Source organism: Rhinolophus sinicus, linkage group LG01 (genome assembly GCF_036562045.2).
Source record: "Rhinolophus sinicus isolate RSC01 linkage group LG01, ASM3656204v1, whole genome shotgun sequence".
In the NCBI taxonomy this organism is placed as follows: Eukaryota; Metazoa; Chordata; class Mammalia; order Chiroptera; family Rhinolophidae; genus Rhinolophus; species Rhinolophus sinicus.
Window position 1 is genome coordinate 73,795,521 of NC_133751.1, and position 25,003 is coordinate 73,820,523.

General features: G+C 37.1%; 1 long non-coding RNA gene across 1 annotated transcript; it reads left to right on the forward strand.

The window, feature by feature from the left end:
- The first annotated feature begins 727 nt into the window (after positions 1–727).
- On the forward strand, positions 728–18,070 carry LOC141572892 (uncharacterized). Its single transcript, XR_012498422.1, has 5 exons — positions 728–825; positions 1,781–1,847; positions 4,895–5,030; positions 9,358–9,442; positions 17,237–18,070. It is a non-coding gene; the product is annotated as an uncharacterized LOC141572892 (long non-coding RNA).
- The last annotated feature ends 6,933 nt before the right edge of the window (positions 18,071–25,003 follow it).

The following is a 25,003-nucleotide window of genomic DNA, read 5'->3' on the forward strand; positions in this document are numbered from 1 at the left end:
AATATTTACTGGGAAATAGACCTGGGCATTAAAAAAAAAAGTCATTCAGCTTCCTTGACTTCATCAGGTTGTTTGTGGAAAGGCTATTTCACAAACACACAAGCTACAAATCAAAGGGATGTGACACCTTTTTATATTGCCAGGCAACATGGCAAAGAAAAAAATGAAATGGAGTTTGTGAACTTTATTACTCAGGGTGACATGTTAATATGTGGGTGATGGTGTGCCGCTCCCAAATGAGATTTGTTGCATCCTCAGAATTGAGTAAAATGGTAAAATGTCTAAAGAGAGGGAAGTTTCCATGCCATACACAGGATCATTGGCTCTCCTGAGAAAGTTAGATTGGAAACTTAAAAGTCCACAGTCGTTTGTGGGCAATAAAGTCTATGAAGTAGAGAGCAGGGCGAAAGTGTGCTTGCATGAAGAATTTTAATGACTTCAAGTTTTTTTCCTTATTAATTTCAGCAGAGGGAGGGCAGTGAGATAAGGAAGTCATCAATCTTGCAGACATCCTTTTCCCCTACAAAATGCAAGGGTTGATTTGGTACAAGCATCATAACGCAGGAAGCCAAAAAATAGAATCAAATCAAACATAATTTTATAGTTGTTATCATTCCTAAGAACATCTGCACTCCCACCGGCATGTGCCTTAGATGGGAGGATGCTATTGGAATTCCTGGTCTGTGCACTTGGGGGGGCTGTTGGTCATTTGGAAAGGATGTGCTGAGTGGATGTGACAGGCCTGCTGCAAGAGGCGTTGCTGGGTCTGCTTCCAGACAGGCTCGTGATTCAAGGCTGTGAGTCTCCTCTTTGCACATAGGACAGGTGACTTATGTTACTTGCTGGGTAAAAACAAAGGCAGGAGATGAGCGACCTGAAACCATCTGACTCATTATCATGGTTCAGTATTGACATGATGTCAGAAGAGGATCACTGACTCAGATAGAACTAAAGCATTCTTTTCAACCTGCTTTTGGGGGGTTTGTTCTGCTGTGCTAAACTGTGCAGGTGGAAACTAGATAAACACTAACCAATTGCCTGATTAAATGGGACAACTGTTGCAGTCATGGCCCAAATTTTTAATGTATATTTTCATCTCGTATTTTCCAGAGGAGACATAGAAGTATTAGAAAACTATTTTGCAATCCTTATTAAAATCTAAGGTTGAGGCTTACATTATTTTCCCTCTTTAGGTGAGTATTCTCCGTTTCAATAGGTTTATATTTTTAGTTTTTTATTTAACAAATGTAAAATAATTAACTTTGTTCCTTTTTGGGAGCTCTAAAATAGGATCGATTGGACGCTTATAGTTAGAATTCCTACCTTTTTCTGATATGGCGCTAAAATGTTTGATTTACAATAACACAGTGTTTTCCAGATCAGACCTTCATTCATTAAAAAAAAATACCTTGTATAAAAGGTCAGAACTTGTGCTTTTAGTCTACTATTCCTTTATTAAATCCCTGAGCAAAATGACTTTAAAAGGGACATTCACTTGAATCCAAGAAAACATCTAAGGGCTTATTATATGTCAAACCATGTGAAAAGCATTGGGAGTAAAGGGCAAATATTATATCATCTAGGAAAGTAAGTAAAGATATTAACGAAAAACTCTAACTGTGTTAAGTGCTAGGATAGGGAATTTGGTTGTGGGATTTCGGTATCAGTAGATTTCTGATTCAGTTAATCTCATCTGTCAGAGAAAATATTTTTGTAGTAAGGAAATGTCATCTCTGTTTACCACTGGAAATGACTATTTATCAAGTTGCCATTTACTTAGGTAGCTTTACCAGGTACAGGAGTGCCTTGGAGATACTGCGCGTTCAGCTCCAAACCAACGCAACAAAGTGAGTATCGCAATAAAACAAGTCAGATGAATGTTTTAGTTTCCCAGTGAATATAAAAGTTATGTTGATGCTATCCTGTGGTTTATTAAGTGGACGATAGCATTATGTCTAAATGAAACAATGTACATACCTTAATTAAAAAAATATTGCTAAAAAACCGCTAACCATCATCTGAGAATTCAGTGAGTCCTAATCATTTTGCCGGTGGAGGGTCTTGCCTTTAATTTGTAAGAAATGCAATATCTATAAAACACAGCAAAGTAAAGCACAATAAAATGAGGTACACCTGTATTGTCTTACAGATGATATTGAGGGAAAATAAATCTGTTTTTAGTAGAACCACCTTTGGTGTATAAACTATGATACTCATGATATTTATTTAGTACATACCATGTTTCCCCAAAAATAAGACCTAGCTGGACAATCAGCTCTAATGCATCTTTTGGAGGAAAAATTAATATAAGACCCGGTCTTATATTATGTTATGTTACATTATATTATATTATATTATATCCGGTCTTATAGTAAAATAAGACCAGGTCTTATAGTAAAATAAGACCAGGTCTTATATTAATTTTTGCTCCAAAAGATGCATTACAGCTGATTGTTGGCTCGGTCTGATTTTCAGGGAAACACAGAAGTGTATATGGATAGCCTCCTGCCCATCTAGTCTTTTGTTGAAAGACTAAATCGTTGGTTTCCATAGTATTTAGTACTAAAGCAAGACCTCACTCTGATTAATTTTATTACTCTCTTTCTTGGCCATTTTTTTCCCAAATGACCTTAGTGAGTAATATTATTTAACCTGAGTTTTTGATAAAGATTTCCATTGCACAGTGTTCCAAAGCTGTCTGAATTTCCCAGAATCATTTCTGCTAAGTAAATCGCCTTAGTCTTCTGAGCAGAGCCCAGGTAGCCTAGTTATCTTAACTGTGAAAAACTGATAAGAGTTTTCTAATCTCCTTGGGGGATATTTAAAAATCCATAAAGCGAAATTATATCACTTTAAGTACATTATGACTTTAAAAGCATGCAGTCAGCCCCACCAAATTTTCCTTTGCTTTGGAGAATTGGAATAATTATAAGTGCAGACAAAACGAGGTTTCACTCACAGGCAGTTTTTGTGATTCCACCTTGGACTTTTCCTTAGGAATTCTTTTCAGTTTCTGAGAGGAGCTAAATTAAACTGCTGCAGTGAGGCCAGAGGGGGGCACCAAATAATCGTGATTGATAGAGTGGTTTGGCTGAGCAGTTGTGGGAGGCTCAGGCATTAGGCCTGGGAAGCCTTTGTGTCTGTTTTGAACATTTTGGGCAGAAAGCGTATTGATGTCTTGCTGTTTACTGAAGCATCATCAAACCAGGGGCTGACACCCCAGCTTCAGTGGCCCAAAACGTGTTCAACTGAAAGAGAAGCAGCAGTTGGCAGGACCTGCGGTTATAAACATTTAGAAAGCCTCTGCACTCCTTTAAACTCTTATTTCACCAATCAGAGCTGCACTGTGGAAAGAATTGAGAAACAAACATTGCCATATTCTTGGAAGGTACTGCGATGGTATTTCTTGATCTTTCTCTCTGAGGCAGACAAATATTGGCAGTTTTCAAGCTTTAAGTCTTCTTGATAAGTTGCCGAAATGATTGTTTGGTTTTCAGGAAAAGGGTCCACTTTAAGATTTATCTTCATTTTGGGCAATTTGAGAAAAGTCTGCTTCTTAGGCAGGATTTCTAAGTAAATCTTAGGCATATTTTCTTAGGCAGGATTTCTAAGTAAAGGCAACTTTCAATAGTGTTTCGCTGCAATTGTTGCAGTTTATTTATTATGGAAAAGTCATGTTTCATGTTGTTGGTACTTATCACCTTTTGTGATCTGTAGTTTGCTTACATATCCTTATTTGTAGTAGATTTGAGGGCAGGGGGCTAGGATGAGGGCAAAGCAGTTGGAATTTCCTCTGTTCAGTTGAGGAAGATACAGATATGCTTTCTCTGTACTTTGCCAATATTTGATGGGTTCCAACTCTCTTTGCAAAATACATTTGAATATCAAAAAGGAATAGTTATGATCATGTGAAATTTAAGACTCATTTTAGCCCTAGACTCTCATTTGTCACCTCAGTTCTCCTTTTCTGCTTTTTGTATGGTTTAGGGACATGTCAAAGTGTCTTTTTACTGTCTCTTTTTGTAAGGTAAAATCTATATTGATTTTCTTTCCCATTATGGAGATATATGATAAGTAAACTTATAAATAAAGAAGAACAATTCTGACTCAGGGAGACGGAGGCTGTGTGGATTCTTATAAATGCTGGCCCCCTCTGCTGTGGTATAAATTTACGTTCTGCCTCTTACTACGTGTATGACTTTGGCAAGTACTCAGCCTCTCTGGGCCTCAGTCTCCTCATCTGTAAAGTGGAGTAATGATAGTATTGAAGGGGTTCAGAACTGGCCTCCCCAGGATGTGAATTATTTTGAGCTGAAGGCAATCAAGACTCTGAAAGCTCAGGAGAAACTTTCACCTCTCCCTTAAAGAATTTAAATTAGAGGCTTTGCCTAGAAGAGTTATCACCAGAAATAACTTGAATTTTTTTCTTAATTTTTCAAATACAGTTGACATACAATATTATATTAGTTTCACAGGTATACAACGTAGTGATTATATATTTATATAACTTACAAAGTGATCACCCAGATAAGTCTAGTACCCATCTAACACAATACATAGTTATTACAATATTATTGACTATATTCCCTATGCTGTACTTTACATCTCTGTGGCTGCAATTTGTACTTCTTAATCCCTTCACCTCCTCCCGCCTGGCAACCATCAATCTCTTCTCGGTATCTGTAAGTTTGTTTCTATTTTGTTTGTGGAGAAAAAGGAACTCTCATGCACTGTTTTTGGGATTGTAAATTGGTGCAGCCACTATGGAAGACAGTTCCTCAAAAAATTAAAAATGGAACTACCATAGGCCCAGCAATTCCACTTCTGGGTATTTATCCAAAGAAATAGAAAACACTAATTTGAAAAGGTGTATGCACCCCTTTATTTACTGCAGCATTATTTACAATCTAAATGCCCATCAATAGACGACTGGATAAAGAAGAGGTGGTACATATATACAATGGAATATTACTCGGCCGTAAAAGAGAATGACATCTTACCATTTGCGACAACTTGGATGGACCTAGAAGGTAATATGCTAAGTGAAATAAATCAGACAAAGAAAGACAGATGCCATATGATTTTGCTTATATGTGGAATCTAAAAAACAAATGACCAGAAATAACTTTTAATGACCTATCTATATGGCAGGGCAAACTTCTAATTACTGAATATCTGTTCTTCTTACCTTTCTGCAAATTACCTTCCTCCCCTCTGAAGCCCCAAGATATCTTACCTCATCCTTAGTTCAGACTGTGTATATATCTCATTTTCCCTTTCTGTCTCTGAACCTGTCACGAGGTCTCTAACTCTCATATCTGGTTTCCATACATACGTATGTAATTAAATTTGGTTATTTTCTATTGTTAATCTTTCTTATGTAGATTTAATTAGACCAACTGAAAGAATCCTGAGGGGCAGAGGAAAGTTTCTTTCTGCCCCACAGTGTCAAAAGGTTATTCTGAGAACTAAATGAGTTGTTATCTGTAAAGCAGTTAGAACAAAACCTGATGTATAGTGTTTCAGAAGTATTTGCTGAATAAATGTTTAAAGACAATGTAAAACCTGTCTTGCCAGTCCTACAAACTTTTTATGTCTTCAGAGAAATTCACTATCAAGTGATTTGTTTTATATGGGCACATACTGACTTAGTTGTCTCCTGTTCTCAGCTTCCTGGCTGGTATTTCAGGATTCTACCACCATCTCTTATGCCGTAGAAACCGTTGAGAGACAAGAAATAAAACAACCAAAATCTTATACAAAGATCATATTACAACTGATTCTTCAACATAATTTATTTAACAAACATTTGTTACTATATGCCCCATACTGTTTTAAATTTTATACAAATATTAAATCTTTTAATCCCCGTTATAACTGAATACTTACTATGAAAGTACTTACTGAATTTCAATTAAGTGATATGGAAACATCCTCTCTCCCAGTGTCTGATATGATAATCCTTTAGTAAATATTTGTTGAAGGAATGAATACCTGTGAGTGACTCAATCAGTCTATCTTGTTTGGTATCAAAAAGCAAACAATAAACCCGGATGTTATATTAAGTGGCCTAATGTGTTCTCAGAACCTGGAAATAGTTGAAGCTCTTCCACAGCTGTAATTTGTACTGAAGGGACTAAAGCAGCCTAAATGGTTGTGTCCCTTTTTCAACATTAAGTAATTATTTTAATATTAAGTTTAGCTCATTAGATGTCATAGAATAGGTGAAGTCTTTAGTGACTTGTGGACTAAAGTGACTTCTATATTGACAGTTGAATGTACCATTCTAAATTTTCATTTTTATCATTATTTTGGATTTTGAGCAAAAAGTATTAGGATTCTTTTCAAAACATTAAGATTTGCCAATTTTTCTTTGAATTACATTCTTTATTTTGTTTTAATCTGGGAAAACATATTTGCATCATATTCTTAATTTGTCACTGTCCTCAGAAGATTAGCTAACAAGTAATTAGTGTTTTGTAATGCTTTATCATAATTTAAAATATTCACATATTAAATCCGAGGAATAAATTACCTTAAAAATACGTATGTCAGATCTATTCAAACAGCTATTTGGGAGCATTTGAGATACCAGTTTTTTTATGAAGCTACAATAAATATTTTTATTCAACATATTATTGCTCCAATCAATTGACTTTTTTCTAGTCACTATAGTAGTTGCATTTAGCGTTAAATCGTACTTGTTGGAGCACAGTTAACATGATGGAAAAGAATCAATATAATAATTATAAGACTTCAATTATCTCTGTGTCTGTCTCTTTTCTCTTGCTTTATTGGTCTCTAGCTACCAGCTGAAATATGTATCTCTTGCTATGACGAACACCTGGTAAAGTGGAATTTAAATTTTTTCATTGAACTATTGAGATGTAGCAACTGAAGGGCGTTTGGCAAAATGTGGGTAAATTTACACGAGGAGCTCAGGTTCCTTTGGTGGTGATGAAGAAGTGGAGAGGAGATGTCAGATATCTCTGAGCTTAAACGTTATTGATGCTGCTGGGGTTAGACGTGGGTGATTGTGGGCAGCTCCTGGGATACGGAAGGTCAACAAGGCTTCTGGAGTCACAATATTGGTAAAAAGAACAGCTGGGGAGTGGACTGCCTCCGTGCCTCGTGCAGCCGGCAGAGGTGGACAGGGGGTTGTAGTTTGTGAATTGACAGTCAGTAAAATCTGTCTCCGTCCAGCCAAATGACTGTTAGTCTGCAAGCCAGGTGCCTGTTCCAGTGACCCTAAAAATTCCAGTCCAGTTTGGACATCCTTGTTTGTGTGTAGCTCTGGGATGAGAGGGCAGTAGTCTCCTCACTGCAAGTTGAAGTTTTACTGATGCAAGTGAGGAACAGAGTGATGAAAAGAGGGTATCGTTGTCAAGTCTAGATTTCTGAAGCCTCACATTTTGGCAGTAGACACAGTGGGCAGGCCCTCAGACAGGAACAACAGGTTTCTGATAGGCAACTTCTGTGGCAACTTTTAGTCCTAAGAGTCACATCCGAACCCTGTTTCCAGAAATAAGAGGTACAAGCTGTTGATCTTAGGTACTAGTAAAGGTTTTAGAAGATTTGTGGATTGTCAGGATGCTGATATGGGGCTGGTTGCCTGGAGGAAAGACACTGGATTTGTTTATTTGGTTATAAGCCTGTCTATGTAGTATTTAATAACAATTTAGGTGGCTCAACAAATATTTGTGGATAAAATATGGAATGGAAGTACAAGCTTGAAGATTGTGCTTCAAAACACCATTGGGGGCGGGTCTCATTATTCACATACCGATCTGTGAAGTAGGACCCTCAAGTTTCAGTTTACATACGAGTATATATCCACTCCCCAATACATGCATTCAGACATCCTGTATAAATCCTCACCTACCCTCTGTGCCCTTTCTGTCTCTTTTCGTGAGGACGTCTGCCCCTCTTCATGAGGAATTTAGGATGTTGGCCTCCACCCCTTATACCTTCATCAAGTCAGATCTATCCTCTACCCCACCCCCAAATTTCCCTTATTCATTATGGCCCTCAAGTATTTATCATGCCATTTCTCTTACCTGATCATCCTCACCTTTTCTTTTTCACCTTTATATTGTCCACCCTTTAAGGTTGAATGAACCTTGTTAAGCTAGTTTTCCCAGTGCTTTGTCCTTTTTCTAAATTTTTGCAACTTTGTCTGTTTTAATAGATAGAAAGCTTCTTAAGAGTTAAGGGCCACATCATTGAAATCTTCTGTTTTCCGAACTGTACTCTGGTGATGTGCAACCATAAACCAGGCACTCAAAAATCCTCATTTGCTTAATCTGCTTTGTATTCTGTGAACAGACTTAACCTCTGCCCTCCCAAATTACACGATTTCAGATAAGCTAGGTGTTTTTTTTTGTTTGTTTTTTTTTTTTAATGGAACCAAGAGTCTACTTCTGTTTTGTTTTATTTTATATTTATCTCCTTCACACTCTCCTTGATTCTAATCAGGGCAGAAAACTTGAAATAGTCTGGAAGTTTTCTCTCTGGTGGACAATGGTGTTATGAGATAAGATGTTACAAAATATGACTTCAGTCATCAAGGCCATTATCTGAATAGATTTGCTAGTAAGTTATTGAGGAATGTTTATTTTAAAGTCTTCTGAAAGACTTTAATCTAAAACTGATCTGATTAGACAGATCTTTCCAAGCTACAATGCTCGAATTTATGATTAGAATAACAGGGCAATAACTGCCTTTCACAGTATATTTTAAACTCTCTATGACCTGAGTTTCAAACGTATTGTTAGGCACACATAGTAAGTTCTCAATAAATATTTGATGGAAAATTAAGATATTTTAATATAACGTTTTGAGTAGGCTATTCCATTTTGTCACATTGCTAAGTATAACGTAATTGGATAGAAAATTCTGTCAAGTGCTATTTATGACCAAAGCTATTTAAAACTTCTTTGAGGTTAGTAGAGGTACCTTTGTCTTCACAGAGCTTGGAAGACAATAAGCCGTTTTTACAGAGATTATAATTTGTTGTTTTCTGAGATTCACAATAGCCTGTTACTATGATTGTATTTTAGCACAGCCTGACAAACATCAGCATTATTATCTTTCTCTTCCCTGTTTCAATTTCCCTTTCTTCTTAATAGACTTCTTTCTCAAAACTGTTCATAAGCATTTATATTAAATTAGTTTTCTTTAGGTTACATATGATATACATTAATATTCTTTTGGATAAGTGGTTGATAATTATTTTCATAGATTGCATTATGGACTTTGGTATTATTCAAAGACTACGTAAATTAAATTCTAACAAGCTTTTAAAATATTTCCTTCTAAGCAATGCCTGCATATTAATCCCCTTTTTCCCCTTCTTAGATCAGGGCTCTGACTGAAATGTCAGATGGGAATAGGATCATAAATTTTGTTCTATCTGGATTTAGATCAACAGGAGCACCTATGGGTAAGTAAGAAGCTTAGCTGTGGGTAGAATCTGGACCCTGCTTGCTAATACAGGCTTGTGGCTGTGGACTTTTTAAGTTTAGTTTTTCATCTGCTGTCATCTAGCACAATATCAAAAATGGCACAAGGAAATAAACATTTAGTCTTATGAGGCAGGCTCCATTCACCTGATCCTTTCTCTGAATAACTTGACAAAATATCTCATTTTCTATGATTTGAGAGAAATACCAGTTGCCATGTTTTGCTGCATAAAGTATATTCTAGTTGAAATTAGTGTTACATAAAGTTATCATCTTGCTTGAACAAAAACCTTATTAAATTGAGCATGTTTTTATTCCACAAAATGAAATTAAATTTTGAGACATTTTTTTTTTTTTTAGGGAAATTTACTGAGGTCATAGAAAACAAGTTACCTAGCCTTCCAAAGAATATATTGCATGCCTTTGCATTTTGGTTTTCTTTGTATCATGTATGTGGTTTTTAGAAAATCTTGCAAGTTAAATATATTAAAGTAGAAATTGAAAGAAAATAACTGGAGATAGTAATCAATTTGCAGATAAATATTAACTTAAATAAATATTCATTGCAATATTATTTAGAGGACTAATCTATAGCTACCAAAGTGTTCAACAATAAATATATTGTTAGAAAAACTGTGACCTTTCCATTAATGGACTGTTAGGTAGACTTTAAAAATAATTTTAAAGACATTTTAAAAGCACAGGACATTTTTCTTAGTGTAAGAAAACACAACAGCAACAACATCCAGAAAATCAACTGCATATAAAATAGAATTTTGGTTTGTAAAAAACAATAGATGAGTGGGCATAAGGCAAAGTGCTGAAGAGTTCGAGGGTCTTATCACAATTAATCCTCATGGGAGCACAATGAGATTATTGTGGGTAACTCAGAAAATTCTACTGTCAACGACTGATTATCTAGACAAATAGTTTTAGGAGATCATTTTGAAGTTGAAATCTTCAGCCAACAACTTGAAGGCGTGTAAATTGTGTATTGGAAGAAATTAAATATGCAAATGTAATGAATTTGTAATTGATTTTAAGAGTATGTTTATTTGGAGGAGATGCAATAACTGCTGTTGCTGAGAATGGTTCTTAAGGTATAGACTAGCCAAGTAGGTTTAAGGCATTAAAATACCTAACAATGATTGGTTCCCTCTGTAGCCATGATCGTCTCTCTGTTCCTTAACACTAAGGCTATCCTAAAATGAACTGCTTTGCCCTGATGCAATCAAACAGTCTCTATGGTAGAGCTTGAGTTCCAGTCGTGTTCGTTTTCCCCAGGGAACTCCAAAGAGGAGGTCATCTTCTCCCAAAGCAGAACTAAAAGACCCAACACATTTGGAGCCCAAGACTTCTAGGATCTGCCTTTGCCATTCTTCTTGTTGCAGTGCCCCAATCAGTTCCATTGCCGTATTCAGGGTTAAAGAGTGGTGTTGCTTGCTGTGCTAACAGCTTTTATTATGATTTTGGGGACCGGGGTAAATGTCAACAATAAAATATTTGTGCTAGTATATCCATTTTTCTCCAAAGAATCATTATATCACGTTTTGGTGCCAATGCAGGCTAACCAGTTTTGATACAGAGAAGAATCGGGCTTTGATTCCTCACTTAAGAATGATACTTAATATTAAAAAATATTTCCTAAATCTTATATGATGAGACTTCCTTTCTAATTTGGATGACTTTTATTTCTTTCTCTTGCTTGATTGCTGTGGCTAGGACCTCCAATACCATGTTGAATAAAAGTGGCAAGAGTGGACATCCTGGTCTCGTTCTTGCTTTTAGAGAACAAGCTTTCAGCTTTTCACCATTGAGTATGATGTTAGCTGTGGGTTTGTCATATATGGCCTTTATTATGTTGAAGTACATTTCTTCTCTATTCACTTTGTTGAGTTTTTAATCATAAGTGGATGTTGATTTTTTTCAAATGCTTTCTGAATCTACTGAGATGATCGTATGATTTGAATCCTTTGTTTTGTTAATATATATATCATGTTGATTGACTGTGGATGTTGAACATCTTTGCATCCCTGGAATAAATCCTACTTGATCATAGTGTATGATTAAGAAATATCCGTATTGAATTTAACGTATTGTTGAATTCAGTTTGTTAATATTTTGTTGAGAATTTTCGCATCTATGTTCATCGGGGACATTGGCCTATAATTTTCTTTTTTGTGGTGTCTTTGGTTGTGGTATCAGGGTAATGCTTGCCTCATAAATGAGTTTGGAAGCATTCCTTCCTATTCAATTTTTGGAGTAATTTGAGGAGGATAGGTATTAATTCTTGTTTAAATATTTGGTAGCATTCACCTGTAAAGCCATCTGGTCCTGGACTTTTGCTTTTTGGAAGTTTTTAAATTACTGATTCAATTTCATTACTTGTAATCAGTCTATTCACATTTTCTATATCTTCATGATTCAGCCTTGGAAGGTTGTGCATTTGTAGGAATTTACCCATTTCTTCTATGTTTTACAATTTATTGGCATACGATTGTTCGTATTAGTCTCTTGTGATCCTTTGTATTTCTGTGGTGTCAGTTGTAACTTTTCTTCTTTCATTTATGATTTTATTTATTTGGGCCCCTGTCTCTGTCTTTTTTTTCTTAATGAGACTGACTAAATGTTTATCAATTTTGTTTATCTTTTCAGAGAACTAGCTTTTTGTGTCATTGATCTTTTCCATTGTCTTTTTAGTCTCTATTTCATTTATTTCTGCTTTGATTTTTTTTACTTCCTTCTACTAACTTTGGGCTTTGTTTATTCTTTTTCTGATTTCCTTAAGGTGTAAAGTTAAATTGTTTATTTCTGATTTTTCTTGTTTCTTGAGGTGGGTCTGTATCACTAAGAATTGCTTTTGCAGCATCCCACAGATTTTGGAAAGTTGTATTTCCGTTTTCATTTGTCTCAAGGTATTATTTGATTTCTTCTTTGAATTGTTGGTTGAACCATTGATTGTTCAGTAACATGTTGTTTAGTCTCCACATGGTTGTGTTTTTTGATTTTTGTTTTCCTGTCTTCTTCTTGTAAAGGATTTCTACTTTCATATCATTGTGTTCAGAAAAGATGCTTTATGTGATTTCAGTCTTCTTGAACTTATTGAGACTTGTTTTGTGGCCTAACATGTTATCTGTCCTAGAGAATGTTCCATGCACACCTGAAAAGGATGTTTATTTTTCAGGTTTTGGATAAAATGTTCTGTATATATCCATTGAGTCTCTCGGATCTAATTTGTCATTTAAGGCCACTGTTCTCTTATTGATTTTCTGTCTGGATGATCTATCTAGTGATGAAATCAGGGTATTAAAGTCCCCTACTATTATTGTGTTACTGTCAATTTCTGTCTTCGAGTCCATTAATATTTGCTTTGTATGTTTAGGTGCTTCTATGTTGGTTGCTTACATATATATTAATGTTATATCCTCTTGTTTTCCTTTTTTTTTTTTTTTTTTCCAGTCAGTCTGGCTACATGTTAACTTTATTGAACATCTCAGTTAACCAACTTTTGGTGTCATTAATTTTCTATACTGCTTTCCTCTTTCCTGTTGCATTAATTTCTACTCTGATATTTATTACTTCCTTTCTTCTGCTTACTTTGGGTTTCATTTGTGCTTTTTAAGATGAGTTTCTTAAGGAAGAAGCTGAAATCATTGATTCAATATATTATTTTCCAAGTTATGCATTTAGTGTTATAACTTTCTCCCTAAGAACTGCATAGGTAACAACCCAAATTTTGATATGTTGTGGTTTCATTTTCATTCAATTCAAATAAATACATTCTTATTGTACTTCTGATTTTTACTTTGACTCGTTAGTTATTTAGAATTGTGTTAGTCTCCAAACATTTGGGTGTTTTTCTTAATGACTTTTTTATTGATTCCTAATTTAATTCTGTTGTGAACAGAGAAAGTACTTTGCATGACTTAAATACTTTCTGTTTTTTGTTTAATCAAGCACTGAGAGAGATATTGACATCTCTGATTACCCTTGTGGATTTGTCTATTTCTCTTTGTAGTTCTATCAATTTTTTTCATGTAGTTTGAAACTCTCTTATTAGACACATAAATGTATAAGATTATTATGCTTTCTTGATGAATTGATACTTTTATTGTTATGAACCAATCATTTTTATCTCTGGCAATAATCTTTGCTCTGAAATCTATTTTGTCTCATTTCAATAATATCACTTCAGTGTTTTTTTTTAAACTAGTGATGGACACACTCAAGGTAATCCCTTTGAGATTTGTTTAATCCTCTTGTTTTCTTGACCTCTGTTAAGGTCATTATGTAATGCCCTTCTTTGTCTTTTGTTACAGTCTCTGTTTTAAGGTATATTTTGTCCGATATGAGTATTGCTACCCCAGCTTACTTTTCATTTCCATTTGCATGGAATAGCTTTTCCCATCCCTTTACTTTCAGTCTATGTTTGTCTTTAGATCTGACTTGAGCCTTTTGTAGGCAGTATATACATTTTTGTTTTTACATCTATTTAGCTACCCTGTGTCTTTTGATGGGATCATTTAGTCCTTTTACATTTAAAGTAACTATTGATTTGTATGTTCTTATTGCCATTTGTTAAATTGTTTTTGGTTATTTTTTCGTCCTCTTTTCTTCCTTTCTTTTTCTCTTGGTCTCTTCCCTTATGGTTTTCTTTAGTGTTGTGCTTGGGTTGCTTTCTCATTTTTTATGTCTCTTTTGTAGGTTTTTGGTTAGTGGTTATCATGAGGTTCCTATATATTGCTCTTTCTCCATATATATATATATATATATATATATATATATATATATATATATATATATATATATAACAGTCCTTTTTAAGTTGATAGTTGCTTAAGTTTGAACACATTCTAGAAACACTACCTTTTTACTCTGCCCATGTTTTATGTTTTTGATGTCATATTTTACATCTTTATATTTTGTGTATCCCCTATTTATTATAGTTACAGCTGATTTTACTACTTTTGTCTTTTAACCTTCATACTAGTTTTTAGATTGGACAATCCACTGTTTTTATTATATATTTGCCTTCACCAGTGAAATTTTTTTGTTTTATAGTCTAGAAAAGTCCATATTCTAGTTATGGCCTTTTATAATGCTTAAAGAATTTAATATTTCTTGCAAGGCTGGTTTAGTGGTGATAAACTCCTTTAGTTTTTGCTTGTCTAAGAAACTTTATCTCCCCTTTAATTCTGAATGATTAACTTGCTAGATGGAATATTATTGGCTGTAAGGTTTTTCATTTCAGAACTTTAAATATATCTTGCCATTTCCTTCTGTCCTGGAAAGTTTCCTTTGCAAAATCAGCTTATAGTTTTAGGGGCTTTTCCTATATGTGACTCTTTGTTTTTCTTTTGCTTCTTTAAGACTCTCTTTTTATCTTTAATTTGTGCTGTTTTAGTTATAATGTGTCTTGGAGTGTATCTCTTTGGGTTCATTTTGTTTGAGACACTGTGCTTCCTGGACCTGCATGTCTATTTCCTTAACCAGGTTAGAGAATTTTTTAATTATTATTTTTTCAAATAAGTTTTCTGCCTCTTTCTCTCTCTCTTTTCCTTATGTCATGCCTAACATGCAAATATTAGTAAGCTTAATGTTGTCCCAGCAGTCCCTTAAGTTATCCTAATTTTTAAAAATTCTTTTTCTTTTTGCTGTTCTGATTGGGTAATTTTCACTATCCTGTCTTCCAGATCACTGATCCATTTTTGTGTATTGTCTATTCTGATGTTGATTCCCTCTAGTGTATTTTTTTATTTCAGATATTATATTCTTCAGCTCTGATTGGTTCTTACATTTTCTAACCCTTTGTTGAAAATTTTATGGTGTTCTTCCATTCTTCTCCTGAGTTCAATGAGCATCTTTATGACCATAACTTTGAACTCTTTATCAGGAAATTTACTTCTTACCTCTGTTAAATTAGGGCCATTTTTTTTTTTTTTAAACAATTTTACCTTGTTATTTCATTTGGCACATATTTTTTATCTCCATTTTTTTTTTTTTTTTTTGACTTTGTGTGTTTATTTCTATGAATTAGGTGAAACAGCTGTCTCTCTTGGTCTTGAAGGAGTGGCCTTTTGTTGGAGAAACCCCTGTGTAGACTACATGTGCCATGTGGCTTTGGCAGACTGGTTGGAGCTAGAGTGGGGGCAGGCTGGGAGTGGCTCTCAGGGTGTGCTGCATTGGGGCCAGGACAGTTGGAACCAGTGTGGGCTGGGGATCTTGGGGCTGCCTTGGTGGGACTGCTGGATCTGGAGTGAGTGTGGGCTACAGGGCATCTCGGAGCTGCCTTGCTAGGATGGCCAGCTTAGGCACAGCCTGGGAGGTCCTGAAGCATGTCATGCCAGGGCTGCCTTGGTGGGACCACTGGGGCTGGGGCAGGTGTGGGCTGTGGTGTCCTGGGGTGTGCCATGCCAGTGCCACCTTGACAGGATGGCTAGATCCGTCACAGGCTGGGGGTTCCGGGATTTGTTGTGTTGGACTGCCTTGGTGGGATGGCTGGAACTAGGATGTGTGGGTTGGCGGTTCTGGGGCACACCACACAGGGGTTGCTTTGGCAGGATAGCCAGAGCCGGAGCATGCATTGGCTGTGGGGGTCATGGGGCATATTGTGCCAGGACCAACTTGGTGGGATGGCCGGATTGGGGACAGCCTGGGGGTTCCTGAAGCTCTCTGTGTCAGGGCCACCTTTGGTAGCTGCTGTTGGCCAGGGGCCCAGAGTACACTGGGGCAGCTTTGGAAGGCCAGCTAGACTGCCTGAACTGTGCTCTCACCCATGCTATGAAAGGAAAGGCGTGTGTGTATGTAGAAAATGGCACTTGCTGGCACCCCTGATCCCAGAGAGACTTCCAGCAGTTCCCTGCCATTTGGAAGATGCTTTAGGGTTAGTGAATGGATTTCCTTCATGTACAGTCTAGGTACCCTTTAAACTGCTACTTTTTTTGCTGTGTGCCATGGCAGGCAACTCTGTGCACAGGCCCCTCAGTAATATCTTTTTCTACCATAGGTCGCTGCCCTGGGGTTGGATTCCTGTCCTACTGTGTCCCAGTCCCTCTCGTTACTATGTCTCAATCCCTTCTACCCTTTTCTTTGTGGTCCCTCTATCATTTGTTGTGCTAAGCTGTTTAATCAGCCCTCAGTTCTTCAGGAGGAATTGCTCTGTGTGTTCTTCAGGTGCATACTCTGTGTATCCATGGGAGGAGGTGAGTTCAGGTCCTGTGCCACCATTCTGAGAAGGGTTAGATGATATTGCTTTTGTAACGAAGTAATAAATATTATGAAAATAAAGATAGAACATTTCAATGTAATCTGAAGAAGTGAGGAAGAAGAGATTTTTTCCTATGAATGAGAAACATGCCCCCATGTTGATATGGGCCAAGTGAAGAGGCCTTTTATTATATTCTAAATTTTCTTTTCTCCAGTGTTTTAACTTTATAACCCCTGATTATAATCATTTTTTCCCTTAATTATAGACAATCGGTTGTTTTTAACCTGAATCATAGACATCCCCTACCCTCTGCTTTAGATAATTGCCCTGAAACTTGTGATTTATGCTTGTTGATTGTAATCATTAAAGTCTAATGTTCTCTCCTACCCATTCTGGGACTAACTCCTGGACAATTAACAACACCTGAATAACCGGTTAAGTGGCCACAAGCCCTAGAGAGCTGACAGGTTTTCCATCACGTGGCCACCTCACATTAATAGATTTGAGCTCTGCTCTTTAAGCCAACACTTTTAAATTTATTAATTAAAATCTATTTTTTCTCATTCAGGGACCTTGGGGATACAGATGATACCCCAACAAGATTACCAGTCCCAACCAAAGAAGCCAACGCAATCTTCCAGGTGGATCTTGAGACCCTCTTCCTCTCATCTAAGATCAGATAGGGCGAGAGTATCGTGAATCCCCCGATGGGTAGGGACAGCTCTACGCCCCTGCCCAGCAGGAAGCAGTTAGAGAACAAAAGACCTCCTGTCCCTCAACTTCCCATAGAGATTTTATGGGGATCACATCCCTCAAGGGGAAAACAAGGCAGGCAGTTAGAGATAGGCATCGGGTCTCTGAATTCCTGTACCTCCAACACAACCCACAGAATGCGATTGCCCAAAGACCTCCCCTCTCTGCCCAAAATTTCCCCTTTTCATTGTAATTGTCTACCGCTATGAGGAAACAAATGGGTACAAAATACCCAACTAGACGAAACCGGCCACTCATACCTGCACAGTAAAGGCCACAACGACTTTCATTACACCTGGGCCTCATTGTACCATCATCATAATATACATATTCCTGGAAGTTCATTAATATCATTATAACAGACTGAATTCTGGGAAGGAACATGCACAGTTTAAAAAGATGAGGTAATAGCCTCTTGTCAATTACAGGTGTCAATTGAGTGGTCCCATACCTGGAAAGGAACAGCCCATTCTAGAGAAAAAAAAAGGGATAAAACCCCCAAGTCCTCACCAGTCAGCGCCTTTTGAGCCTCTTCTTTTGCTGGGGGCCCGCTCCAAACCCCCCCTTTTTTTTTTCTTTTAATAATGCCACCTTGGTCCCTTGAGCCATTCTCTGCTGCTTGGGTCCTCTCCTATTTCTTTGGAGTGTACTGTCTCTTCTAGTAAACTACTCTTTCACCACTATATTTCTGTGTCTTGTTCAATTCTTTGCTTGAGACGCCAAGAACCTGGACACCGCACCAAGAAGAGCCCACTCTCTGGTAACAGTTTCTTTACCATCCTGGACTGTTTGCTGTGATTACATCTTCCATTTTATGCTGAAATAACCCCCGAACAGATGGAAACAATGTGTTCTACAAGCCTGAAAATATGAACCTCATCTTACAGTTTCATCAATGCTTATGTAATCAGATTGTGCAAAAATTAGCATATATTATAAACTATACTAATTCAAGTACAAATTCTTAATAAAAACATAGAACAATAAAAACAATTTAGAAAATATTCTTTAATATTCACTACATTATTGCTTCGAGTTCCATCAGGATTCTGTTTAGTTGTAGAAACTTGAATATATACAAATTGGCATGGGTAAAATCCTTAGTACTCTTTAGACTAGGTTTCCTTGTCCCTGGGTAAGAAACAAAGTTTTGGAATACATTTTTATTTATGAAGGTATTCCCTTTGGACTTTTGAGGAAAAGCACTGCTGGGTAGATGAATTAAATATGTTACTCCTGACATGTTTGCTCATCTAGACTTGCTGATACAGTGCTTTAATGACCCTTTTACAGTCAGAACTGACACTGGCACAAATTAAAAGGATTTGGGACAAAGAACTGTATTCACCTGCAAATCACTCTCAAACTTCCCCACAAATCCTGTATCTTATGCTACTATATTCTGTTTAAGCACATATTTCTATCTATGTAAATTGAATTTTCCTTTAATACTTAAAAATTTTACCCTGGGTGGGGAGGGGAGAATTAGGATCATATTATTTTGGTAGGAAGTCTTTTGGATAGGAAAACTATGACTTTATCATGTAAGAGCTAAAAGTCATGGAACCAGGAACTACTGAAATTCCTGTATAGCTATAGAAACTTCTATTTGAGCCGTGTTTGTAAATGAAATAGTTCAAAGACATTTCAAAAGTGTATATACATTGAAAAAAATAACAATTTGATTCGGAGAGTTATATAAAACTTCAAGTACTGTATAAAAAACCCTAAATATTGAATAATTGAAGATTGTTAATGGAAGACTAGGCAGTGGAAAAAAATAAATTGGCAGTTGGAGAAATGGAGTTGTATTCAAAGACACAATTTAGATTGTCTTTAGGGTAGGGCTTAAATCACTGAAAATTTGAATGGACTTCTGAAGGATAGGCTATTTTTGTTTGCATCCTACAGTGTATAAGATACTCAGCTTTTAAAGAGTGTTTAAGATTATGGTTCCAAACAGCTTGAGAGTCCACAACTGCTGTGAATCCTGGTATAAGTCAATAACAAACTTTCAAAATGATTAGAATTCTCCTAAAACTGTTAGTGCTTCTGGAGACATAACAAAACTTTCAGTAGAGCAATAATTAGAAAATAATTAGCCTAGCGCTCTCTGGGGTGAATATATTTGGGGTGATTTTATATTTGGGACAATCAATGTCAGGATTTATCTGCATGGTTTCAGTTTATTTGTGTGTATTTGTACCAAATTGAGGCAGCCCTGGCTATTTGGGATGATTGATTTGGACTGCTGGGGGGAGGCTCCCCTGTGTCACACCCCAAGAATATTGGTTACTTCCCTGGCCTCAGTATCCCAGGAAGAAGTGAACGAAATAGGTAAAGAGAAAATCCCTGGTGATTATATCTGGGAATTACTTAATGATGGTAAGCAGAATATTTCATAAGAGATATTAACTGATCAAGGATAGTAACTTTTTTTCTATATAAATGCAACCTGAAAATTTTACCAAAGCAAGAGTGAGATAAAATGCCATCCACTGACATGGCTGATGGTGGATAAGGGGTGTAATATAGCAGAAAAGAAAAACAGAAGCTCACCGTGGAGATTATGCAGAGCTGAGAGAAAACTTTCACATAATAAACACTTGTAGTCAGGATTTTGCAGGGTGTTAGGGAAGAAAATCAACAGCAAAGAAATGCAGTTAGGGAAAACCCACCTTGAAAGGATGAATTTTGCCATTTTGAATTGTATTGAAAATATTGTTACAAAGAAGTGATCATTTCATTAGATATTTGTGGAAGGTATAATTAGGGTCAAATGCAGACAAGGTCTGCAGATGAAAAGAATTAGATGACTAATAGGCACCAGAAGCCAAATTAGCATAGTGCTGAGTCATTTCCTCCAGCTTCTGGTCTTTCCCAGGAAGCAGGAATGAGGAGGTCAGCGCTTAGCCTAGGACGTGGTTCCATGTTGTCGAGGTGAGTGAGTGACAGGGTAAATGGGTTGGTGGGTGTGTGAAGCTTAGTTTCTGTGTCCCTAACAGAGCATTTGTTAATCAAAAAATATCTTAAGTTAAACAGGCCATTAAACTGAGGTGGCTCTAATGCCCAGCAGGCCAACTTAAGCAGCCCCAAATGAAAGTTTGTAAATGTCTCAAGGTCATGAAATCACAACTCTGAGGACAGCCAGTCACAAATAACCAACAAGGCTTTAAACTGTGTCCATTCAAGTAATTTCCTTTTTTCGCTTCCACACTTTGTATGTCTTCCCCCCGCTTCTGTCGGAGGAGTGCTCTGAACCACCTCCAGTTTGGTGCTGCCCGATTCCAACTGATAAATGCTTAAATGAACTCTTAAAATTTTTGATATTCCTTAGTTTATCTTTTAATACTCCTCTTGAATTTTAGTGAGGGTAGACCCTCTGGGGGGATCCTTTGTTTTGCTGAGATGGATGACAGATCAGAATACCAACTGGAACTGGGGAAGTTAATGAATCAAATCCATTAAAGAAAGTGGATTGAGACATTGGGGAAGGTCGTTCTGGGAGCAAAGAGGAGGTTTCAGATGCAGAGAAGAGTTCTAGGCACCTGCAGTAGGAGAGGAAGTTGGGAGTAAAATAGAAAAGCATGTTAAAGAAGAGCATTTCTGATGTTTTGTTGGGCAGAACACAATGGAACCATCTTTTCCATCTCTACGTGGGCACTAAAGCTGAATTTTATAAGTTTAGAGTTATATTTGTGTGTGACATATGAATATAAAAGCCTGATTTGAGGGCATATTTGGGAGGATACAAGGGAAGCCCAGTGAGGTCCAGTTTCCTTTGGGTTACAAGTGAATACATTGAAATTTTTTAATTTTTAATTTTTTTTAAGGAGCGCGCAGCTCAGCTCATAGTGGCCCACTTGGGGATTGAACTGGCAACCTTGGTGTTATTAATACTATGCTCTAACCAACTGAGCTAACCGGCCACCCCCAAAATTAAACTGATACATATATATATATATATATTTTAAGGTTGGCCCATGAATTTTAAACTGTGTACAGTTATTCTTCTGTAATCTAGTGTGCACTTAACCATTCTGCACCTTTGTTTATCTTTATAAAATACCTATTTAGCCTCTCTCAGATGTTGTTACATGTAATTCCCTGTTTGCTGGCAGTTGCAGTCAGGATTCTGTGCCCTGACTGTTGAGTAGGTGAATAGATGATTTTGTGGAATGATTCCAGAAAACTTTCATTTACATGAGCTTGATGTTATATACCTACAAGTTATCATTATTTGCAGATTAATAAAATCATTTATAAGCATCTTATCAGTTTTGTCAAGATGTAATTCTTTATCCACATAATGAGGGATTGTTAGCACATACATAATATTACAGGAGTGTGTCTTGCCCATTTTAGTAAGTCAAATACTTATTCAATTGGTGATAAAAGCAAGATCTAAATTCAAGAGCACTTTTATGTCTTTCCTCAGTTAGAGGTATAACACAAAAAGTAAATTAAGGTTCTACATAATTTATTGGATTTTTAAAAGCTTTGTGCACTTTTTCTAAAAATGCCTTGAGGCATTAACAATAACATTAATTTAAACATTTGCATCTACTTACAGCAATAATGATATATTCAAAAGGAAAGTAGGAGCATGCAAATCAAGTAAGACACCCAGTTACCCTTGGAATATTAAAGGATGCATTAAAAATATATGGTTATTTGAATAAGGAAGAACAAAAATCTTTCTTGTATCCTCTTTCTGTATCCTCTGTACTTCCCTTGATAACACAGCCCAGAAAACAAACTACTTGTAAGTGATGATATAGACGCTAAGGTTCAGGGGCTCCTCTTGGAATGTGGATGCCCACGTCTTGTCTTGTCTGTCTGTTCCGTGCCAGAACCCCTCCCCTCTCAGCCTGGGTAGGGGGATGGCGCCCAAACACACCAGGGGTCTTCACCCCTGTGCCGCTTCTGGGGAGCTGCACGCATCCATCATTGTATACAGTGGTCTTTTCAATAGGCTGCTAGAGCGTCCTTCATATTTATACTTTATTTATTTTTTTAACTTTTTAAAAACTTTTTAAAAATCAGTTTCAGGTGTACAAAACAATGTACTAGTTAGACATTTATCATTTATATCCCTCACACTTTATTTTTAAACAGTCTAAAATGTCAGAAGGAAGAGTAGAAACATATGGTGCAACTCGTGGGGAATAAAAGGAGTTTTGAAATTTTTCTCTTAACTGATTTTATCTTGCACTGTGATCTCTTGTGCTGATGGGGTTAGAAACTTTGGCAATTAAAGATAATTAAGCATCTTCTGGCTAAAATGGTCTCTTCTAGCTAAATATTCCTTCTGTTCATAGTTTAAAATCACTATCAGGGCTGTTTCTTTTCTTTCAAGTGGTGCTGCCTCTCTGTCTTCCTTCCCAAGAAAGCAGGTTTCTGTAGGAGGAGACTAAGTGTTCTCACAATGTTGGGTGGGAAGTAGAGGATGGGGGCAGGAGGCTGTGGTCCAGCCGGGCGGGCTTCTGGGTCACGGTGTCTGTCCTGCTTGCGTGTGGGCGGGGCCCTCTCCTTGCTGCCTCTGTCACTGACATACCTACTACTGTTCTGTCAGCACCAGCGGTGCAGTGGGCTCTAGATTGTGGGGCTGCTCCTGATCATTGCTTCCTTTCCCACCTGTGCCACCTGGGGTTTGGCTACGACACCCATTAAACCCCAACCTGACAGTTGGCACTTCTGCTCCCCTCTCCAAGATTACTTCTCTCAAGGTGCTATTTCTACAGGTCAACTCACCAGCCAGTTACATCAGGGGTAAAGGAAGCTTCTGGATTACTAACATGTCATATCTAGGTCCTGGGTGTGACATGTTGGGAACTGTTTCAGGCCCTCTGTCTGTCTAACAGTGCCATCAGCTGTTTTGTTCCATCATGGTCACCCCAGATTGGCCAGGCTGATTTGAGGGATTCCCAGTGGCCCTCGACTTCCCCTTGAAATTATCTGGCCTATTTCTCTTGCCTTTCTTGACCCGATACCAGATTCAGATCTGCAGGTTTTTGTAACCTGTCCTTGCCACTGTTCTTTTTCTCTTAATTTTTCCTGCGAAGCAGGAGTCATTCATATATGGCAAATATAAAAGGAAAAAAATAGGTGATCAATTTCCTGTAGTCTTGAGTCCAAATCATCTCTCAAAACCAGCTCTCCAGTGCTCATCGTGTGCTGTGGCATCAAATCCTTTGACATCTGCAAGTGCAGATGTGCGGCCAGTGGCTGTGTTAGCAGGCAATTGGTTGGAGAGAAGCAACAGAGGACATGAAGGAGGATCTGCCACAGAAATCTTTGTTAGTAACTTCATAGTGGCAGCCATCAGGAATGCTGCACAGCTGTCATGTAGAATATGGATTTACTTGCACTCGCTGTATTCATCTCCTCGGTGGGAAATGAAACTAGCTCAGTGACTTTTGTTTGCTTCTTGCCTTTAAGCCTCTTAGGGAGAATTAGCGAAGGAACCAATAGGTAATTTTACTTTTACTATATTTTTATGTAGCACCTTTATCAGTTTGCTAGGGCTGCCATAACAAAATACCAAGGACTGGGTGGCTTAAACAACAGAAAGAAGTTGTGGTATATATACAAAATGGAATACTATTCGGCAGTAAGAAAAGATGATATAGGAACATTTGTGACAACATGGATGGATCTTGAGAGAGTAATGCTGAGCGAAACAAGTCAGATAGAAAAAGCAGAGAACCATGTGATTTCACTGATATGTGGTATATAAACCAAAAACAACAAAAGAACAAGACAAATGAGAAACAGAAACTCATAGACACAGACAATAGTTTAGTGGTTGCCAGAGGGTAAGGGGGGCGGGGGGTGGGGGGTGGGAGATGAGGGTAAGGGGGATCAAATATATGGTGATGGAAGGAGAACTGACTCTGGGTGATGAACACACAATGGGATTTATAGATGATGTAATACAGAATTGTACACCTGAAATCTATGTAATTTTACTAACAATTGTCACCCCAATAAATTTAATAAAATAAAATTTAAAAAAAAGAGAAAAAGAAATTTTCTCCTGGTTCTGAAGTCCAAGATCAAGGAGTCGGCAGGTTTAGTTTCTTCTGAGACCTCTCTCCTTAGCTTGCAGATGGCTATCTTCTCATCATGTCCTCACACAGTCTATCCTCTGTGAGCACATATCCATGTGTCTCTTTCTTTTCTTGTAAGGACACTAGCCATATATGGCCCTACCTTATTGTTTCATTTTACAGTAATCACCTCTTAAAAGACCTTATCTCTATGTACGGTTACATTCTGAGGCACTGGGAGTCTGGATTTCACCAAATGTATTTTGGGTGGGACACAATTCAGCCTATAAGAGCAATTTTTGTAGTACCTTTAAATCATAACCATTATTGAAACAAATGTTAACACCATCATTACTTTTCAGGTTATAAAACACAAAAATAGGGAATGGTTTATCAGAAGTTCCAGTGCTCAGGAGAGAAAGTGAGAACTGCATTCAGTATTGTTAGAATGAATGGGATATGTGCTACTGCAATTTTTATTTTATTCCTTTAATTATGCAAATACCTTTATAGGTGATTGGTGGGGAAAT